The sequence below is a fragment of the Sturnira hondurensis genome, unplaced genomic scaffold, assembly GCF_014824575.4.
Source record: "Sturnira hondurensis isolate 20B ecotype Veracruz unplaced genomic scaffold, ASM1482457v3 Scaffold0009125, whole genome shotgun sequence".
Taxonomy (NCBI): Eukaryota; Metazoa; Chordata; class Mammalia; order Chiroptera; family Phyllostomidae; genus Sturnira; species Sturnira hondurensis.
In genome coordinates, this window is record NW_028081756.1 from 3794720 (window position 1) to 3813806 (window position 19087).

Here is a 19087-nt window from a genome sequence, read left to right on the forward strand (position 1 = left end):
TAATGATAGTCTAATCTTAATCTTACAAATATCTTTTATTTTTAAATTATTTATGCTGTTACCATAGTCCCAATTTTCTCCCTTTGTCTCCCTCCACCCAGTCCCCTCACATTCCCTCAGACAAACAAACCCACACTGTTGTCCATGTCCATGGATCCTGCAAATATGTTCATTGACTACCCTGTTCCCTAGGCTGTAATTTACATCCCCATGACTATTCTGTAACTACCAGTTTGTACTTTTTAATCCCCTCACCTCTTTCACCACCACCCTAACACCCCTGCCATCTGGCAACCATCAAATGTTCTCTGTATCTGTGATTGTGTTTCTCTTCTGCTTCCTTGTTAATTTTGCTTTTTAGATTCAGCTGTCGATGGATATGTATTTACCGCCATTTTACTGTTCATATTTTTTATCTCCTTAAAGAAGACCCTTTAACATTTTATAGAAAACTTCTTTGTGGTGATTAACTCCTTTAGTTTTCTTTTTCTGGCTAGGAAGCTCTTTATCTGCCTTTTGATACTAAGTGATAGTGTTGCTTGTTAGAGTAATCTTGGTTGTAGGTGCTTCATTATGATCACTTTGAATATTTCTTGCCAGTCCCTTCTAGCCTGAAACCTTTCTATTGAGAAATCAGCTGAGAGTGTTATAGTAGTTCCCTTATATATAACTAACTGCCTTTCTCCTGCTGCTTTTAAGATTTTCTCTTTGTCTTTCACCTTTGGCATTTAATTTTTTTATTTTCACTTTTTATTTTTTTTAAAAATTGTTGTTCAAGTACAGTACTCTACATTTTCCTGCCAACACTTTCTCCTGCCCCACCAAACCCCCATCTCTCACCCTTAATCCTACCCACCTTTGGCTTTCTCCATGGGTCTTTTATACCTGTTCCTTGATGACCGTCCCCTGGTTACCCCCCTATCTCCCTCCCCTCTGGTTAATGTCAATTTGTCCTTTATTTCCAAGTCTCTGGTTATATTTTGCTTGCTTATTTGTTGTATTGATTAGGTTCCACTTATAGGTGAGATCATATGGTATTTGTCTTCCACCACCTGGTTTATTTCACTTTAGCATAATGTTCTCCAGATCCATGCACGTGGTTGTGAAGGGTAGGAGCTCTTACTCTTTCTGCTACATAGTATTCTGCTGTGTAAATAGTTTTTTGATCTACTTGTTTACTAGTGGGCACTTAAGTTGCTTACAGCACTTAGCTATTGTAAATTGTGCTGCTATGAACATTGGGGTGCATAAGTTTTTATGGATTGGTATTTCAGAGTTCTTAGGATATACTCCTAATAGTGGAATTGCTGGATCAAAAGGCAGTTTCATTTTTAGTTTTCTGAGGAAATTCCATAGTGTTTTACGCAGTTACTGCACCAGTCTGCATTCCCACCAACAGTGCACTAGCGCTCCCTTTTCTCCATATCCAACACTCGTTTGTTGATTTAATTATGATCCATTCTTATTGGTGTGAAGTGGTATCTCATTGTGGTTTTAATTTGCATCTCTCTGATGGCTAGGGATGCTGAGCATCTTCTCATGTGTCTCTGGGCCCTCGATATGTCCTCCTTGGAGAAGTGTCTGTTCGGGTCTTTGGCCCGTTTTTTTTTTTTTTGATTGGGTTGTTTGTCTTCTTGGTATGGAGTCATGTGAGTTCTTTATATATTTTGGAGATCAAATTCTTGTTTAATATAAGGTGGTCAAATATGTTTTCTTATATGGTTGGTTCTCTTTCCATGTTAATGCTGTGCAAAAGCTTTTTGTTTTGATGAGATCCCTTTTGTTTATTCTTTTCTTTATGTCTGTTTCTCCATAGGACTTTTCAGTGGAAATGTTACAGCGTGGAATATCTGAGATTCTCATGCCTATGTTCTCCTCTAATACTTTTATGGTATCATGGCTGATATTTAAGTCTTTTATCCATGTTGAGTTTATTTTTGTTTATTCTGTAAGTTGGTGTTTGAGTTTAATTTTTTTGCATGTAGCTGTTGAGATCTCCTAACACCATTTTTTAATATAATTTACTGATTATACCATTACAGTTGTTCTATTCCCCCCCTTCATTCCCCTCCACCCGCACACTCCCTCCCCCACCATTCTCCCCCCCTTAGTTTATAACCACGTGTCTCAAGTTCTTTAGATTCTATATGTCCCCCACTATTCTCGCCCTCCCCCCTATCTATTTTCTACCTACCATCTATGCTATTTTCTGTGCCTTCTCCCTCCTTCTCCCCCTCCCACCCCCCTGTTGCTAACCCTCCATGTGTTCTTCATTTCTATGGTTCCACTCCAGATCTAGCTGTCCTCTTGCTTTGCTTTTGTTTTAGGTGTGGTTGTTAATAACTGTGAGTTTGCTGTCCTTTCACTGTTAACATTTTTCATCTTCTTTTTCTTATATAAGTCCCTTTAACATTTCATATAATAAGGGCTTGGTGATGATGAACTCCTTGAACTTGACCTTATCTGGGAAGCACTTTATCTGTCCTTCCATTCTAAATGAAAGTTTTGCTGGATAAAGCAATCTTGGCTGTAGGTCTTTGGATTTCATGACTTGGAATACTTCTTTCCAGCCCCTTCTCGCCTGTAAGGTCTCTTTTGAGAAATCAGCTGACAGTCTGATGGGTACTCCTTTGTAGGTGACTGTCCCCTTATCCCTTGCTGCTTCTAGGATTCTCTCCTTCATTTTAGTCTTGGCTAATGTAATTATGATGTGCCTTGGAGTGTTCTTTCTTGGGTCCAACTTCTTTGGTACTCTCTGAGCTTCCTGGATTTCCTGAAAGTCTATTTCCTTTGCCAGACTGGGGAAATTCTCCTTTATTATTTGTTCAAATAAGTTTTCCATTCATGGCTGTTTCTTTCCCCCTCTGGTACCCCTATAATCCAAATGTTGGAATGTTTAAAGGTGTCCTGGAGGTTCCTAAGCCTCTCCTCATTTTTTTGAATTCTCATTTCTTCCTTCCTTTCTGGTGGGATGTTTTGTTCTTCCTTCTGGTCCATTCCATTGATTTGAGTCCCAGTTTCCTTTCCATCACTATTGGTTTCCTGGACATCTCCCTTCATTTCAATTAGTTTAGCCTTCATATGTTCCCCTAATTTGTGACTATGTTCCTCTAATTTGTGACTATAATCAACCAGTTCTGTGAGCATCCTGATAAATAGTGTCTTGAATTGTGCTTCTGAGAGACTGGCAATTTCTCGGTCGCTTAGAGTTACTGGCTCTGGGACTTTGAGTTCTTCTTGCACCATCTATTTTTTTGCTGTTCCTGCCAGTTCCATAGCAGGATCAGAGCCCTAAAGTGTTCACTAGAACAGGGCAACTAAGTTGCTGGGTTGTGATGTTGTATGTGGGGGTGGGGTCAAAGAGGGACAATGGCTGTCTGCCACCTGCCGCCTGGGCCTAGGCACCGCAGCCACCACTGTCACCAGGCCCACGAGTTTCGTTCCACTGCACGTGAGTGTACCACCACCGTCAGCCCTCCACCACTGGGTTCGCCTCCTGGGGCCTGTGTGGTCCGTCTCACTGTGCGTGAATGTGTGACCGCGGTCAGTCTGCCCCACACCCCGACTCGTTCCGGGCTGCCTGCGTGCCTAGGTCAGGGGATCTGTCCTGCCCGACCCAGCTCCGCTGCTGGCTCCGCCTCTCTTACCGTCCCCGTTGAACGGTTCGTAGTTGTCGGACTTCCGTATAATTCCGTTTTCTGGTCTTTGGGTGTGTCCTAGTTCTCCAAACCTTTGTTGTGTTCAAACTTGGTTGTGGGAGAAGGCACAGTGTCTCCACCTATGCCTCCATCTTGGCGGAAGTCCTAACACCATTTTTGAAGAGGCTTTTTTTACTCCATTTTATGCTGCTGCCCACTTTGTTTGAATACCAATTGACCATAGAAACTTGGGTTTATTTCTAGGCTCTCTATTCCATTGGTCTACATGTCTCTTCTTATGCCAGTACCAGACTGTTTTGATTATAGTGGCCTTGCAATATAGTTTGATATGAGGTGTGGTGATCCCTCCTAGTTTGTTCTTCTTTCTCAAAATTGCTGTTGGTGTTCAAGATCATTGACAGTTCCATATAAATTTTTGAAATGCTTGTTTTATATCTGTGAATATGTCATTGGTATTTTAGTAGGGATTGCTTTTGAGTCTATGAGTTGCTTTGGGTAGTATGGGCATTTTGATGATGTCCGTTCTTCCAATCCATGAACACATTATATGCTTCTATTTATTTGTGTCTTCCTTAATTTCTTCCTTCAGTGTTGTGTAGTTTTTTGAGTATAGGTCTTTTGCTTCCTTCATTGAATTGATTTCTAGTTACTTTGTTTCTTGTTGTAGTAAATGGGATTTTTTCCCCTAATTTCTCTTTCTGATATCTTATTTTTGGTATACTAAAATGCCTTTGATTTCTAACTATTGAATTCATATCCCATGATTTTGCCAAATTCACTTATTAGATCAAGTAATTTTGGGTGTAGCTTATAGCATTTTCTATGTAGACTATCATGTCATCTGCAGATAATGACAGTTTTACTTCCTTTCCACTTTGGATGCCCTTTATTTCGTTTTTTTTTTTTATCTGATCACTGTGGCTAGAACTTCCAGTACTATGTTGTATAAAAATGGTGAAAGCAGAGACATTCTGTGTTTGTCCTGATATTATAGGAAAAGTTTTCAGTGTTTGCCTGTTGAGTATGTTGTGGGCTGCAGATTTTTTCCATATGGCCTTTATTTTCTTGAGGTATGCTCCCTCTACCCTCACTTTGCTAACTGTTTTTTACCAGAAATGGGTGTTTTATGTTATCAAATACTTTTTCAACATTTATTGATATGATCATGTGATTTTTGCCTTTCATTTTATTTACGTGGTGTGTTACATTTATTGATTTCAGAATATTGTACCATCTTGCATCCCTGGGCTGAACCCCACTTGATTATGGTGCATGATCTTTATAAGGTATGCTGGATCTGGTTTGCCAACATTTTCTCAAGAATTTTAGCATCTATGTTCATCAAGGATATTGGCCTTTAGTTTTCTTTGTTTGTTGTGTCTGGTTTTGGAATTAGGAGAATGCTGCCTTGAAAAGAGCTTGGGAGTCTTCCTTCTTCCTGAATTTTTTGGAATAGTTTGAGAGGAATAGGAGTTAGCTGTTCCCTAAATGTTTGGTAATATTCACCTGTGAATATGTACCATCCAGGGCTTTTATGTGCTGGGAGTTTTTTGATTATTGCTTTACTTTTTCTAATTGCTATGGGACTACTCAGGCTTTCTGATTCTTCTTTATTCAGTTTTGGAAAGTTATATTTTTTCTAGAATTTTGTTCATTTCTCCCAGGTTTTCAAATTTCTTGGTATATAGTTGTTTGTAGTATTTTTTTTTACAATCCTTTGTATTTCTGTAGTATCAGTTGTAATTTATCCTTCATTTCTGAATTTATTTATGTTTGTCCTTTCTCTCTCTTTTTTTTTGATGAGTCTGATTGCTGGCTTGTTGGTTTTGTTTATCTTTTCAAAGAACCTGCTCCTGGATTTACTGGTTATTTGAATTAATTCTTTTAGTCTCTATGTCATTTAACTCTTCTCTGATCTTATTTTCATCCTTGTACTTGCTCTGGGCTATGTTTGTTGTTGTTGCTCTAGTTCTTGTAGATGTAGTGTTAGGTTGTTTATTTGAAGTGTTTTTATCCTTTTTAGGTATGCCTGCATTGCTATAAACTTCTGTCTCAGGACTTCTTTCACTGTGTCCCATAGGTTATCGGTTGTTCTTTGTTCATTTTCATTTGTTTCCAGGAACTTTTGGCTTTCTACTTTGATCTCATTGTTAACCCATTCATTATTTAATAGCATGTTATTCAGACACTATGAATTTGAATGTTTTTGAGTTTTTTCCTTGAGGTGGTTTCTAGTTTCAAGACACTGTGATCTGAAAACATGCTTCATATGATTTCAATATTCTTCAATTTGTTAAGGGCTATTTCGTGACCTACCAGGTAGTCTGCTTTTGAAAATGTTCTATATGCATTTGCAAGAAATGTATATTATGCTTCTTTGGTGTGAAAGATTCTGTATATATCAATTTAAGTCCATTTGACATAGAGCATGAGTTTGGAACCTGTTGCCCTTGGGCCATTTGCCTCTTGGGATGGCTGTGAATGCAGCCCCAAACAAAATTGTAAATTCACTTAAAACATTATGATATTTTGTTTTGTGATATGTGTCATAATGTGTTTAACATGTGGCCCAAGACAGATTTTCTTCTTCCAGTGTGGTGCAGAGATGACCAGAGTTTGGACATCCCTGATTGAGAGTGTTGTTCAGTACCATTGTTGGTTATTTTCTTGGAAGATCCATCTGTTTTTGACAGTGGGGTGATAAAATCCCCATGCTATGAGTGTGTTGCTATCAATATCTTTCTTGAAGTCCTCCAAGATTTTCCTCATATCTTTGGGTGCTGTTATGCTGGGTGCATATATGTTCACAAGGGTTATATCTTCTCGATGGATTTTTCTGTTGAGTATTATATAGTATCCTCTTTTTTCTCTTTTTATGGACTTGGTTTTGAAATCTATTTTGTCTGATATAAGTGTTGGTACCCCAGCTTTTTCTACATATCTGTTTGCTTGGAATATTTTTTCTGTCCCTTCACTTTCAGTCAGTATAGCTATTTTGTTTTGAGGTGTGTCTCTAGTAGGCAGCAAATATGCAGATCATGTTTGTTACCCATTCAGCTACCCTAAAGGTGTCAAACTAATTTTCATGAGGGGCCACATCAGCCTCATGGTTGCCTTCAAAGAGCCGGAATAATTTTAGGCCTGTATAAATGTAACTACTCCTTAACTGTTAAGGAGTTGAAATTACATTCAGCCCTTTGAAGGCAACTGTGAGGCTGATGTGGCCCTTGGTGAAAATTAATTTGACATCTTTGAGCTACCCTGTGTTTCCTGATTGGAGCATTTAATATGTTTACATTTAAGGTTATTTTATTTTTTTAAAGATTTTATTTATTTATTTTTAGACAGAGGTGAAAGGAAGAGAAAGAAAGGCAGAAAAACATCAGTGAGTGGTTGCCTTTGGCATGTCCACCACCAGGAACCTGGCCTGCAGCCCAGTCATGTGCCTTGGCTGGGAATCCAACAATTGACCCTTTGGTTCACAGGCTAGCCCTCAATCCATTGAGCCACACCAGCCAGGGCTTAAGGTTCTTACTGATAAGTACTTGTTGATTGCCATTTCCCCCCTTTGTACTTGTGTTCCATTTTCCCTCTCTCTCTCTTTTTCTTCATCTTCTTAAAGCAGTCCCCTTTAGCATCTCTTGCAATGCTGGTTTGGCAGAACCAGCATTGATCTCCTGATCTCCTTGATCTCCTGAACTTGATGCTCCTGGGATGCCCTTTATGCTATTTATGTTGATTCTCTGTTTTTAATTTTTTTTAGTTTTTATTTATTTATTTTATTGTTCCAGTACAGTTGTCTCCATTTTCACCCCACCACGTCATGCCACCCCAACTATTCTTGTGTCCCATCCTTGAACCTACCCTCTTTGGCGTTGTCCATGAGTCCTTCATACATGTTCCTTGATGGCCCTTCCACTATTATCCTCTGTTATCCCTCTGCACCCTCCTCTCTGGTTATTGCCAGATTGTTCTTTATTTCAATGTCTCTGTTTGTATTATGCAGCTTGTTTCTTTTGTTGACTAGGTTCCACTTATAGGTGAGACCATATGGTATTTCTCTTTCACCCCCTGTCTTATTTCACTTAGCAAATGCCTTCCAGTTCTATCCATTCTGTCATGAAGGGTAGGACCTCCTTTCTTTCTCCCGTGTAGTATCCTATTGTGTAAATGTACCACAGTTTTTTGATCCACTCATTTACTGATGGACACCTAGGTTGCTTCCAATACTTGGTTATTGTAAATAACACTGCTGTGAACACTGGGGTGCATAGGTTCTTTTGAATTATTGTTTGTGGGTCCTTAGGGTATAATCCCAACAGTAGAACTGCTGGGTCAAAAGGCAGTTGCATTTTAGTTTTCTGAACAAATTCCATAATGTTTACCACAGTGGCTCCACCAGTCCGCATTCACACCAACAGTGCACTAGGGGTTCCCTTTTCCCTACAACATCTCCAACACTTGTTTGTTGATTTGATTATGATGGCCATTCTCATTGGTGTGAAGTGGTATCTCACTGTGGTTTTAATTTGCATCTCTTTGATGGCTAGTGATGCTGAGCATCCTTTCATATGTTCCTGGGCCCTCTGTATGTCCTCCTTAACCAATTGTCTGTTCAGGTCCTTTGTCCAGTATATAATTGGGGTTCTTTTTTCTTCCTGGATTAGAGTTGTACAAATTCTTTATATATTTTAGAGATCAAACTCCTGTCAGAGGTATCATTAGCAAATATGTTTTCCCATATTGTTGGTTCTCTTTTCATTTTAATGCTGTTTTCCTTAGCTATTCAGAAGCTTTTTATTTTGATGAGATCCCATTTGTTTGTTCTTTCCTTCATGTCCCTTGTTCTAGGGGACATATTGGTGAAAATACTGCTATGTAGAATATCTGACACTTTCCTGCCAATGTTCTCCTCTAGGACTTTTCTGCTGTTGTGACTTATATTTAAGTTTTTTGTCTGTGTTGAGTTAATTTTTTTGTATGGTACAAGTTGGTGATTGATTTTCATTTTTTTTCATGTAGCTGTCCAGATCTCCCAACACCATTTACTGAAAATGCTATTTTTATTCCATGTTATGCTTCTGCCCACTTTGTTGAATATTGATTGACCATAGAGCTTTGGGTTTATTTCTGGGCTCTGTATTCTGTTCCATTGTTTTATGTGTTTGTTCTTATGCCAGTACCATACTGTTTTTGGTTACAGTGGCCTTGTAATATAGTTTAATGTAAGGTATTGTGATCCCTCCTACTTTGTTCTTCTTTCTCAGAATTGCCAAGGCTATTTAGGTTATTTATGGTTCCATATAAATTTTTGAAATGTTTGTTTTATATCTGTGAAATATGTCATTGGTATTTTAATAGGGTTTGTGTTGAATCTTTAAATTGTTTTGGATAATATGGACATTTTGATGATGTTAATCCTTCCAATCTATGAACACAGTATATGCTTCTATTTATTGGTGTCTTCCTTAATTTCTTTCTTCAGTGTTGTGTAGTTTTCTGCATACAAGTCTTTCACCTCATTAGTAAGGTTTATTACTACGTACTTTATTTTTCTTCTTCCTATATCAAATGGGATTTTTTATTTCTATTTCTGATATTTCATTATTGGTGTACAAAAATGGCTCTGAATATTGACTTTGAACCCTGCAGTTTTACCAAATCACTTATTAGGTCAAATAGTTTCTTGGTGGAGTCTATAGGGCTTTCTATGTATGCTATCATATCATCTGCAGACAATGACACTTTTGCTTCCTTCTTTCCAATTTGGATGCCTTTTATTTGTCTTTTCTTGATAGCTGTGGCTAGGACTTCTAATACTGTATTGAATAGAAGTGGTAAAAGTATACATCCTCATCTTGTTCCTGATCTTAGTGAGAAAGCTTTTAGTTTTTGCCATTTGAGTATGATGTTGGCTGTAGGTTTCTGGTATATGGCTTTTGTCATGTTCAGGAATACTCCTTCTACTCCCACTTAGGTGAGTGTTTTTATCAAAAATGGGTACTGTACCTTATCAAATGCTTTTCTGCATCTATTGATATGATCATATGATTTTTGTCTTTCCTTGTGTTTATATGATGTATTACATTTATTGATTTCTGAATGTTGTACCATCCTTGCATCCCTGGGATGAATCCTATTTGATCGTGTTGTATGATCTTTTTAATATGTTACTGGATGAGCTTTGCCAATATTTTTTGAGGATTTTGGCATCTATGTTCATCAGTGATATAGACCTGTCAATTTCTTTATTTGTGGTGTTTTTATCTGGTTTTGGAATTAGGATGATGCTGGCTTCATTAAGAGTTTTGGAGTCTTCCATGTTTTTGAATCTGAGAAGGATAGGGATTAACTGTTCCTCCAAATTTTGTAAAATTCTGTGAAACCATCTTGTCCATTGCTTTTGTGCATTGGGAGTTTTTTCATTACTGCTTCAATTTCATCAGCTGTTATTGGTTTCTTCACATTTCTGCTTCTTCTTCATTCAGTTTTGGGACATTATATTTTTTTAGAAATTCCTCCATTTTATCCCAACACTTCACTTTGAGTCTGTGTAGACCTTTTCTGAGGTGCGTCTCTTGTAGGCAGCATATGTATGGGTCATTTCTTATCCACTTAGCTACCCTATGTCTTTTGACTGGAGCATTTATTCCATTAACATTTAATTTAGGTATTATTATTTATTATTATTATTATTTTAGGTATTTTCTAATTTTTCCCCTTTTGTACCTGTGTTCCTCTCTCTCTGTCTCACACCCTTTTCCTTCCCCTTATAGCAGTACCTTTAGCACACCTTGTAGTGTTGGCTTGGTGGAGGTATATTATTTCAGCCTTCTTTTGTCTGGGAAACTCCTTATTGTGCCTTCCATCTTAATTGATTGCCTCATTAGGTAGAATATTCTTGGTTACAGGCCTGTGCTTTTCATTACTTGGAATATTTCTCACCATTCTCTTTTGGATTGGAGTTCTTCTATTGAGAAATCAGCTGCTAGTCTAATCGGAGGCCCAATATGTATTTATATGTTACTTCTTGATTTTCCCTAGCTACTTTTCAGATTCTTCTCTCTTTGTCTTTTGAACTTGGCATTTTAATTTTGATGTGTCTTGGAGTAGGCCTTTTGGGGTTATTTTGATTGGGAACCTATGTGCTTCCTGAATTCACATGCTTTTTCCCTCTCTGGGTTCACAAAGTTTTTTGTTATATTTTTTATAAACAGGGTTTCTAACCCTTGCTCTTTTTCTTCTCCTTCTGCTATTTTATGTTTAGAATGTCATTGCGTTTCATATTGTCTTGAAGTTCCCTTAAGCTATCCTCATATTTTTTTTAGTCTTTTTTCATGCAGCTGTTCTACCTGGGTTCTTCTTTCCACCTTGTGTTCCAGCTCACTAATTCCATCCTCTGCTTCATCCAGCCTGCTTGTAATTCCTTCTTGTGTGTTTTTTATTTCAGAAATTGTATTTTTTATTTCTTCCTGGTTCTTATTTACAGTTTCTGTTTCCTTTTTCATACTGTTGTAGTTCTCACTCAGTTCCTCGTCGTTGTCTGTGAGTTCAATGAGCATCATATAACCATTATTTTGAATTCTATATCTGATAGTTTGCTCACCTCTGTTTCATTTAGCTCTCTTAGTGGGGAGTTTTCCATTCATTTTCATTGCAGGTTCTTTTTTTCTCTCCTCATTTTTGATGACTCTTTTTGTTTGTTTCTGTGCTTCCTGATGTTCTGCTTTGCTAGCTGTCTTTGTAGGGTGAACTTCTATGGCAGTAGTTGTATGGGATTCATTGATGTCTCTTTGATTTCCTTGTCTGGATATTCTAGGGTTTCCCTGTCTTCCTTTTATGTATGTTCTCTTGTTGTTCTTGGGTTTTACCTGTTGATGTTCCTTTGTTGGTGGATTCTCTTCTCTAGCAGGTTTACTAGTGTTCTCAGCTACCACCTAATATTGTATGTGATCAGTGGCAGGGAAAAGGCAAAGTGGACTAAGACAGCAGGAGAGTATTCTGTCCTTGAAAATACCAACAAGTAGAGAACAGATAGGAGATCCTTTGGAGAAGTATAGGGTTAACCATGATATTTTACCCAACTAGCTACTTTGTAGAAAAGGTGAAATATAGATAAGACTCTTATTAAGGAATGTGAGCTGAATCTAAAAAACAGAGTGCTTGTGCAAGGTTAGATGGTGAGATATAGTGAGAGTAAAGGATAGAAAGTAGAAGTAGTGTGGGAGAGAGTAGAGTTAACCACAACAGTAACAAAGCTCAGGAAAATATTGAAATGGGCCAATACCAGCTAGGGGTGCTATGTAGTATTTACAATAATAAGGAAGAACAATTATTTACACTAATACTGGAAAACAATAATTTGACAAGAAATATGTGATCTGAATTTAAAAAATAGATAGCAAAAGACCAATAGTAGGGTGTTATTGGAATATGAGTGAAGTGAAAGAAGAAAAATTAAAATGCAATATGAAAGACAGAGCAGGGAAAATTAGTGAAACAATGCAATTAAACAAACAAGGAAACTAAACAGAAAGGAGAGAAATAAAAATAATAATCACAAAAAGAAATAAAAACAAAAAAATAATAAAGATAAGCAATAAAATGCAAGTTCTATAGGATGGCAAAGTCAAATTTTCTCAGTTTCTCAGTTGTTGATACTAGCTTTGTGATCCCTCTGGATCTGTCTTTCATCCTTTCAGAGCTCCAGGTGATACTGTCTCACATTTGGGGTGAAAGAAAGCCTCCTTGTGACTTTCAATCCTCTAAGCAAGTTCTGCTGGTCTTCCCAGATGCTGTAGGCAGGTGGGCCTGGGGTTCACTTTTTCCTCTCCTGTGGTTTTCTGAGTATAGGTGCTAGGTCTGGGCTGCGGTATTCACAGGTGCCCAACCTACAGACAACCTTCAAAGCACTGCCAGGCCTCCACTGTCCATCTGCACCAGGCCAGCACCTTTAACCCTCCATGTTGTTCCATCCATGAGGTACCCTGATTAGTAGCAACTCGTATCCTACCTCCTCCCACATTGCTGGCCTGGGTGCTGTGCACTCTCAAAGTCCTTCCAGAGCAGTTTTGTTCCTCTATTGAATTAAGTCTCTCTGGGTTCTGCTACCCAGCTGAGCCTCTGCTGCCCCACTTTGATCAGTCTGTCAGGTGCCCTGATTTTGAGCAAATCATACCCCTCCTCCCTTTTCTCTGGCCCACCCAGTGCTTGAGAGTTCTTTAAACAGTGAGTAAGAGCCTTTTTTAAAGTAAATTCCTCTTGTTTGTGCCCACTGTTTTTAATAGGCACTTGGTTTTTCACACAGCCCAACTTTCTGACCAGTTTGGAGACTATCTAGGTCAGGGTCCCTCACAGCCTGACTCTTCTCCCTTTTCCAGGTGTCACCTGGCTCCCCAGTTTCTCTGGTACAGTTCTAGCCTGCACTCACAGTCCCAGCAGAGTAACACTGCCTCTGTGTGTTTCCCACTGCATTTTTATTCCCCCCAGCAACTTCAAACATCTGGGTCTCTCCTGGTGTAGGGCTGCCTTCCTTGCTATGGTAGCAGAGGGAGCTGGTGAGTTACAATCGCTGAATTGGCTCTCCCCCAAAGCTCCCAAGGCTGCCACCTACCCCAGTGCCAGGTGCCAGGATGGGGAATGCAGGAGCCTTGGTTTCAGGGACCCTACCCTTTCAACACAATCTTTTTACTGTCTATTTTTTGAGTATCCTCTACAATTTTGGTTTCTGAAGTTTGTATAAGTGAGATTGTGTTTGCTCTTCACTCTGTTCTTCAGAAAATCAGCTAGGTGTCCCTAGCAAGTGGGTTCAGCTTCCACCTACCATGAGCAAGCGGGTTCAGCTTCCACCTACCTTGCTGCCATCTTTCCCTGGAGTAATTGGGTTTTGATTGTTGTTGGGTCACTCTTTGGTTGGTTTTCCCTCCAGCTGGCTGACTGAGAGTCACTCCAACCATCAAGTCTTGTATGCTGTTGTGTAGGTGCTGACAGAACAAAATCACACTCACAAAGTTAACCCTACCTAAAATCACACTGTCAACAACAAATGAGCCAGTATTAATAAGGGTGCAAAGAAATTAAGACTTATAAGAAGGCAGAAATGAATATGAGATGACTAACTGAGAGAAAAATGATTTTGAGAGGGTAGAGGAGGAACAATAGTAAGAGTAGGGAATTGGAGCTAGGTGAAGAGAGAATTATTTCTTTTCTTCTACTTGTTCAGAGCTTTGTTTGTTGTTGTTCCTCCAGTTGTTGTAGATGAACAGTTAGGTCGTTTATTCAAAATATTTTTAAGTAGGCCTCTATTGCTATGAACTTCCCTCTCAGGACTGCCTTTGCTGTATTGCATAAGTCTTGGACTGTTATGAGGTCATTTTCATTTGTTTCCAGAATCTTTTTTATTTCTTCCTTGATCTCGTTATTGACCCGTTCATTCTTTACTACAATCCTATTCATTCTCCAGGAATTTGAGTGTTTTTGAGTATTTTTTTTGTAGTTGGTTTCTTCTTTCAGTCCCTTGTAGTCTGAGAAAATGCTTGATATGATTTCAATATTCTTGATTTTGGTGAGCCTGTTTTTGTGTCCTGTCATGTGATCTATCTTTGGAAATGTTTGATGTGCATTTGAAAAGAATGTGTATTTTGCTTCTTTGGGGTGATAGGTTCTCTCTATATACATCTGTTAAGTCAGTTTGATCTAGGGCATTGTTTAATGCCTCAATATCCTTGTTGATATTTTGTTTGGAAGATCTATGCATTTTTGACAGTGGGCTGTTAATATCCCCTACTATAATTGTGTTGCTGTCAATATCTTTCTTGAAGTCCTCCAAGATTTCCCTTATGTATTTCAGTGCTCCTGTGTTGAGTGCATATATGTTTACAATACTTATATCTTCTTGATGGATTCTTCCCTTGAGTATTAGGAAGTGTCCTTTTGTGTATCTTTCTATGTCCTTTATTTTGAAGTCTATGTTGTCTGATGTAAATACTGTTACCCCAGATTTTTTTCCTGTCCATATGTTTGAAATATTTTTTCTCCAGTCCTTCATTTTCAGTCTGTGTAGTTCTTTTGTTTTGAAGTGGGTCTCTTGTAGGCAACATATGTATGGGTGATGTTTTTTTATCCATTCAACTACTCTATAGGTTTTGATTGGAGCTTTTAATTCATTTACATTTAAGTTATTATTGATTGATACTTACTCATTGCCATTTTACTCCCTTCATACATATGTCCTTCTTTCTCTCACTCTTATTCTTCCTTTACTTAAAGCCATATATTTAGCATATCATGCGGTACTGATTTGATAGATGTGTATTCTCTCAGCCTTCTTTTGTCTGGGAAATTCCTTTTTGTGCCTTCCATTTTAATTGAAAACCTTGCTGGGTAGAGTAGTCTTGGTTGCAGGCCTTTGCTTTTCATTACTTGGAATATTTCATTCCATTTCCTTCTGGCTTGTAGTGTTTCCATTCAGAATTCAGCTGCTTGTATTATTGAGGCTCCCTTGTACTTCCAGCTTCTCCATTGCTGCCTTTAAGATTCTTTGTCTTACAATTTTGCCATTTTAATTATGATGTGTCTTTGCAAGGGCCTTTTTGGGGTCCTCTTGTTGAGACCCTCTGTGCTTCCTGGACTTTTGTGACTTTTACTCTTATTAAATTAGGGAAGTTTTCCATCATTACTTTTTCAAACAGGTTTTCTATCCCTTGCTGCTCTCCTCTCCTTCTGGTATCCCTGTTATACAGATGTTATTACATTTCATGCTTTCTTACAGTTCCCTTAACTCCTCTGTTATTTTTGAGTCTCTTTTACTTTTCTTGCTCTGAGATTTTTTTCTACCTTGTCTTCCAGCTTGCTAATTGGATCCTCTGCTTCATCTAGCCTGATTTTGATTCCTTCTACTATGTTCTTCAGTTTAGAAATTGTATTCTTCATTCCCTCTTGGCTTCTGTTGATTGTGACTATATCCTTTTTCATGCTGGTGTAATTCACATAAGTTCCTCATAGTTTCCCTGTAGTTTTTGGTAATTCTCAGTGAGCTCATGAGCTTTCTTATAACCATTACTTTGAACTCAGTATCTGAGAATTGACTGGCCTCTACTTCATTTGGCATTCTTTCTGAGGATTCCTCCTTTCCTTTCATTTCAGGGTGGTTTCTTTGTTTTCTTGTCATGAGACTCTTCTTGTTTGCCTCTGCTTCTTAAATTGATCTGTTTTGATTCCCTGAGTTTGTGATGTGTATTTTAGTGATAGGAGACCTGTGAGATTCCATGGTGCAATCTCCTTTATCTCCTTAACTTGAAGCTCTTTGGATTTCCTTTATGTTGTTTATATTGGCTCTCTGGATGTAATTGGGTTTTGATTGTTGTTGGGTTGTTCTTTGGTGGGCTCTTCCCTCCAGCTGGTTGACTGAGGGTCACTCCACCTACCACATGTTGTATGCTATTTTTCAGGTGATGCCAGAACAAAATCACAAAGCCCAAGGAATGAACCCCCATCCAAAAAATATGTTCCCTGACCCACAATCTCACTATCAATAGCAAATGAACCAGTATTAATAAGGGTGTAAAGAGATTAAGACTATTATAAAAAAGGAGAGAAATAAATTATGGTATAAAATCTAGTAACTTAATATAAGTTAAGTTAACTTAACTTAAGTTATCTTAACTTAAGCTTGATGGATAAGAAATCGATGTTGAAAAGCTATGCAAGAAAGAAAATTTCACTAATCATGGAAAAGACCACAGTAGATTTCATTCCAATAGCCTCTAGTATTTACCGTTGTTTTTCCCTTTCTGGATCCACCTCTGGTGATGTCAGATATTAACCCTGTCTTCCCTAAGGGAGCCTGCTCAGAGACTGCCAGGGATCTACTGTCTGTGGGTGTCTCCTTTAGTTGTTAATTTAGTCACTCTGCACTCAGCAGTCAGGCTTAAGCCCCATAGGTGGGGAAAAATCACTCCTGAGGTTGGGTCTCTCATTCCCCCTCAGGCTGCCGCTGCTTGGAGGGGAGTGCTCTTCCTAAAGAGGATGGCTGCTGCCATAGGGGTAATGTCTTGGCACTGGGATCCCAGTGTCTACTCCCTCAGCTCTCCCCCCAAAGCTTCTATCCCCAGTCTCTCCTCAAGTGTCCACCTCCCTTTTGACAGGGATCTACTGTCTGTGGCTGTCTCCTTCAGTTGTTAATCTAGTCACTCTGTACTCAGGCTTAAGCACCACAGAGCTGGGCAGAGTCTCTCCTGGGGTTGGGGCTTTGTTTCTCCTCAGACTGCTGCTCAGAGAGGAGTCATCTGCCTGAGCAGGATGGCTGGTGCCATAAGGGGGATGACTCAGCACCAGCATCCCAGCTTCTGCTCTCTCAGTTCTCTCCCTAAAGCTTCTGTCCCTAGTATCTTCTCAGGCGTCTTCAGCCCACTCTGCCCTGCCTTTGCTAAAGTCCAGGGTAAGTGACTGCAAATTAAAATTTGTTCACTGGCACTTTAAATGGCTCTTTGCATCTCCAGCCAGCCATCTCTGACAGAGAACAACCCTGCCCATTTTCTCTGCTGGTTGTTATCTGTGTACTTCTTGGGCTTTGGTGTTCTCTGCTGAGGATCCTAGCTTAGAGTTTAGAGCCCACACTTCTCAGGCAGATCCAACTAGTTGTTTAATTATTCCTTTAGCATTGCCAGTTCTTGGCTCCCAGCCTGCTCTCTTGACTTTCTACTGCACTCATTACTAGTCAGTTAGTGCTAATTATTCTGTCTGTCCAAGGTTATAAGTCTTCTCTCTTGCTACTGTTCAGTTGTTTGTCCAGGTGATATCTCCACAATTTAGTTGGAATTCCAGGTTGGTCCTGGGAAGGGTTTAGTGTAGCTTTCATTTAGTCCTCTGCCCTTTTACCTCTCTGTTTCTATGAATTTGACTCTCCAGATTCCTCATACAAGTGGAATCACACAGTGGTTTTTTTTTTGTTACTCATTTATTTCATTCAGCAATGTTCTAAAGGTTCATCCACATTGTACCATATGCCACACTTTTAATACTTTTTTATTATTGAATATTACATTGTATGTATGTATGACATCTTACTTATCAATGTATGTATTGATCAAGACTAGTATTGATTCTGCCTTTATCTGTTGTGAATAATTCTATAAACATGGGTATACAGATATTTCTTTGAGATCACACATTCAGTACTTTTGGTTTTATACTCAGAATTTCAGGACCATATGGTAACTCTATTTTTAATTTTTGAGGAACTAACATACTTTTTTCCATAGCAGTTGCATCATCTTACAGTGCCACCAATAGTGTACAAGGATTCCAATTTCTCTGCATCCTCACCAACACTTCTTTTTTTGTTGTTATTTTAGTAGCCATCCTAATCAGTGTGAGTTGATATCTCATTGTATTTTATAGTTTTGATTTGCATTTTTCTAATGATTAGTGATGAGTATCTTTTCATATTCTAGTTAGCTATTTGAATATCTTCTTTGGAGAAATGTCTATTTGAGTCTTTTGCCCATTTTTGAATTGGGTTATATGCTTTTATTGTTGAGGTTTAAGAGTTCTCTATATATTCTGTATATTAACCTGTTATGAGATATATGATTAGCAAATATTTTTTCCTATTTTGTAGGTTGCCTTTTTACTCTGATGGTAGTGTCTTTTGATTCACAAAACTTTCAAATTTTAATGTAGCATAATTTATTTTTACTTCTGCTGCTTCTATATTTTGGTATCCTATCCAATAAATGATTGCTGAATCTAATGTCATGAAGCTTTTCCTTTTGTTTTCTTCTAAGGGTTTTATAGTCTTACACTTAGCTCTTTGATACATTTTTTTAAATATTTTATTTTATTTATCTTTAGAGGGGAAGGGAAGGAGAGATGAAGGAAACATCAATGTATGGTTGCTTCTCGTGCATCCCCTGCAGGGAACTGGCCCCTGCCAGAAACTGGCCTGCAACCCAAGCATGTGCCCTGACTGGGAATCGAACCCCGATCGTCTGGTTCGCAGGCCCGCGCTCAATCCACTGAACTACACCAGCCAGGGCTGCTCTTTGATACATTTTAAGTTAATTTTTGTTTTGGGTGTAAGTGAGGGTCCAACTTCACTCTTTGTATAGGAGTATCCTATATTCCCAAATCCTTTTGTTAAAGAAACTGTCCTTTTCCCACTGAGTAGTCTTAGCACCTTGTTGATAATCATTTGACCATATATGTGAGGTTTTTTTTATGGGCTCTTTATTCTATTCTGTTGGTAAATATATCTGTGTTTATGCTGTTACCACACAGTTTTGATTACTGTAGCTTTGTAATAAGTTTTAAGATCAGGACATGTGAGACCTACAGCTTTGCTGTTCTCCAAAATTGTTTTGGCTATTTGGGGTCTCTTGAGATTTCTTATGGATTTTAGGATGAATTGTTATATTTCTGCAAAAAAT

General features: G+C 38.5%; 1 protein-coding gene across 1 annotated transcript in view; it reads left to right on the forward strand.

The window, feature by feature from the left end:
• The window catches only part of ZFAND4 (zinc finger AN1-type containing 4), a 182182-nt gene that overhangs the window by 96944 nt on the left and 66151 nt on the right, over window positions 1-19087 (forward strand). The gene's annotated exons all lie outside the window — the stretch shown is intronic.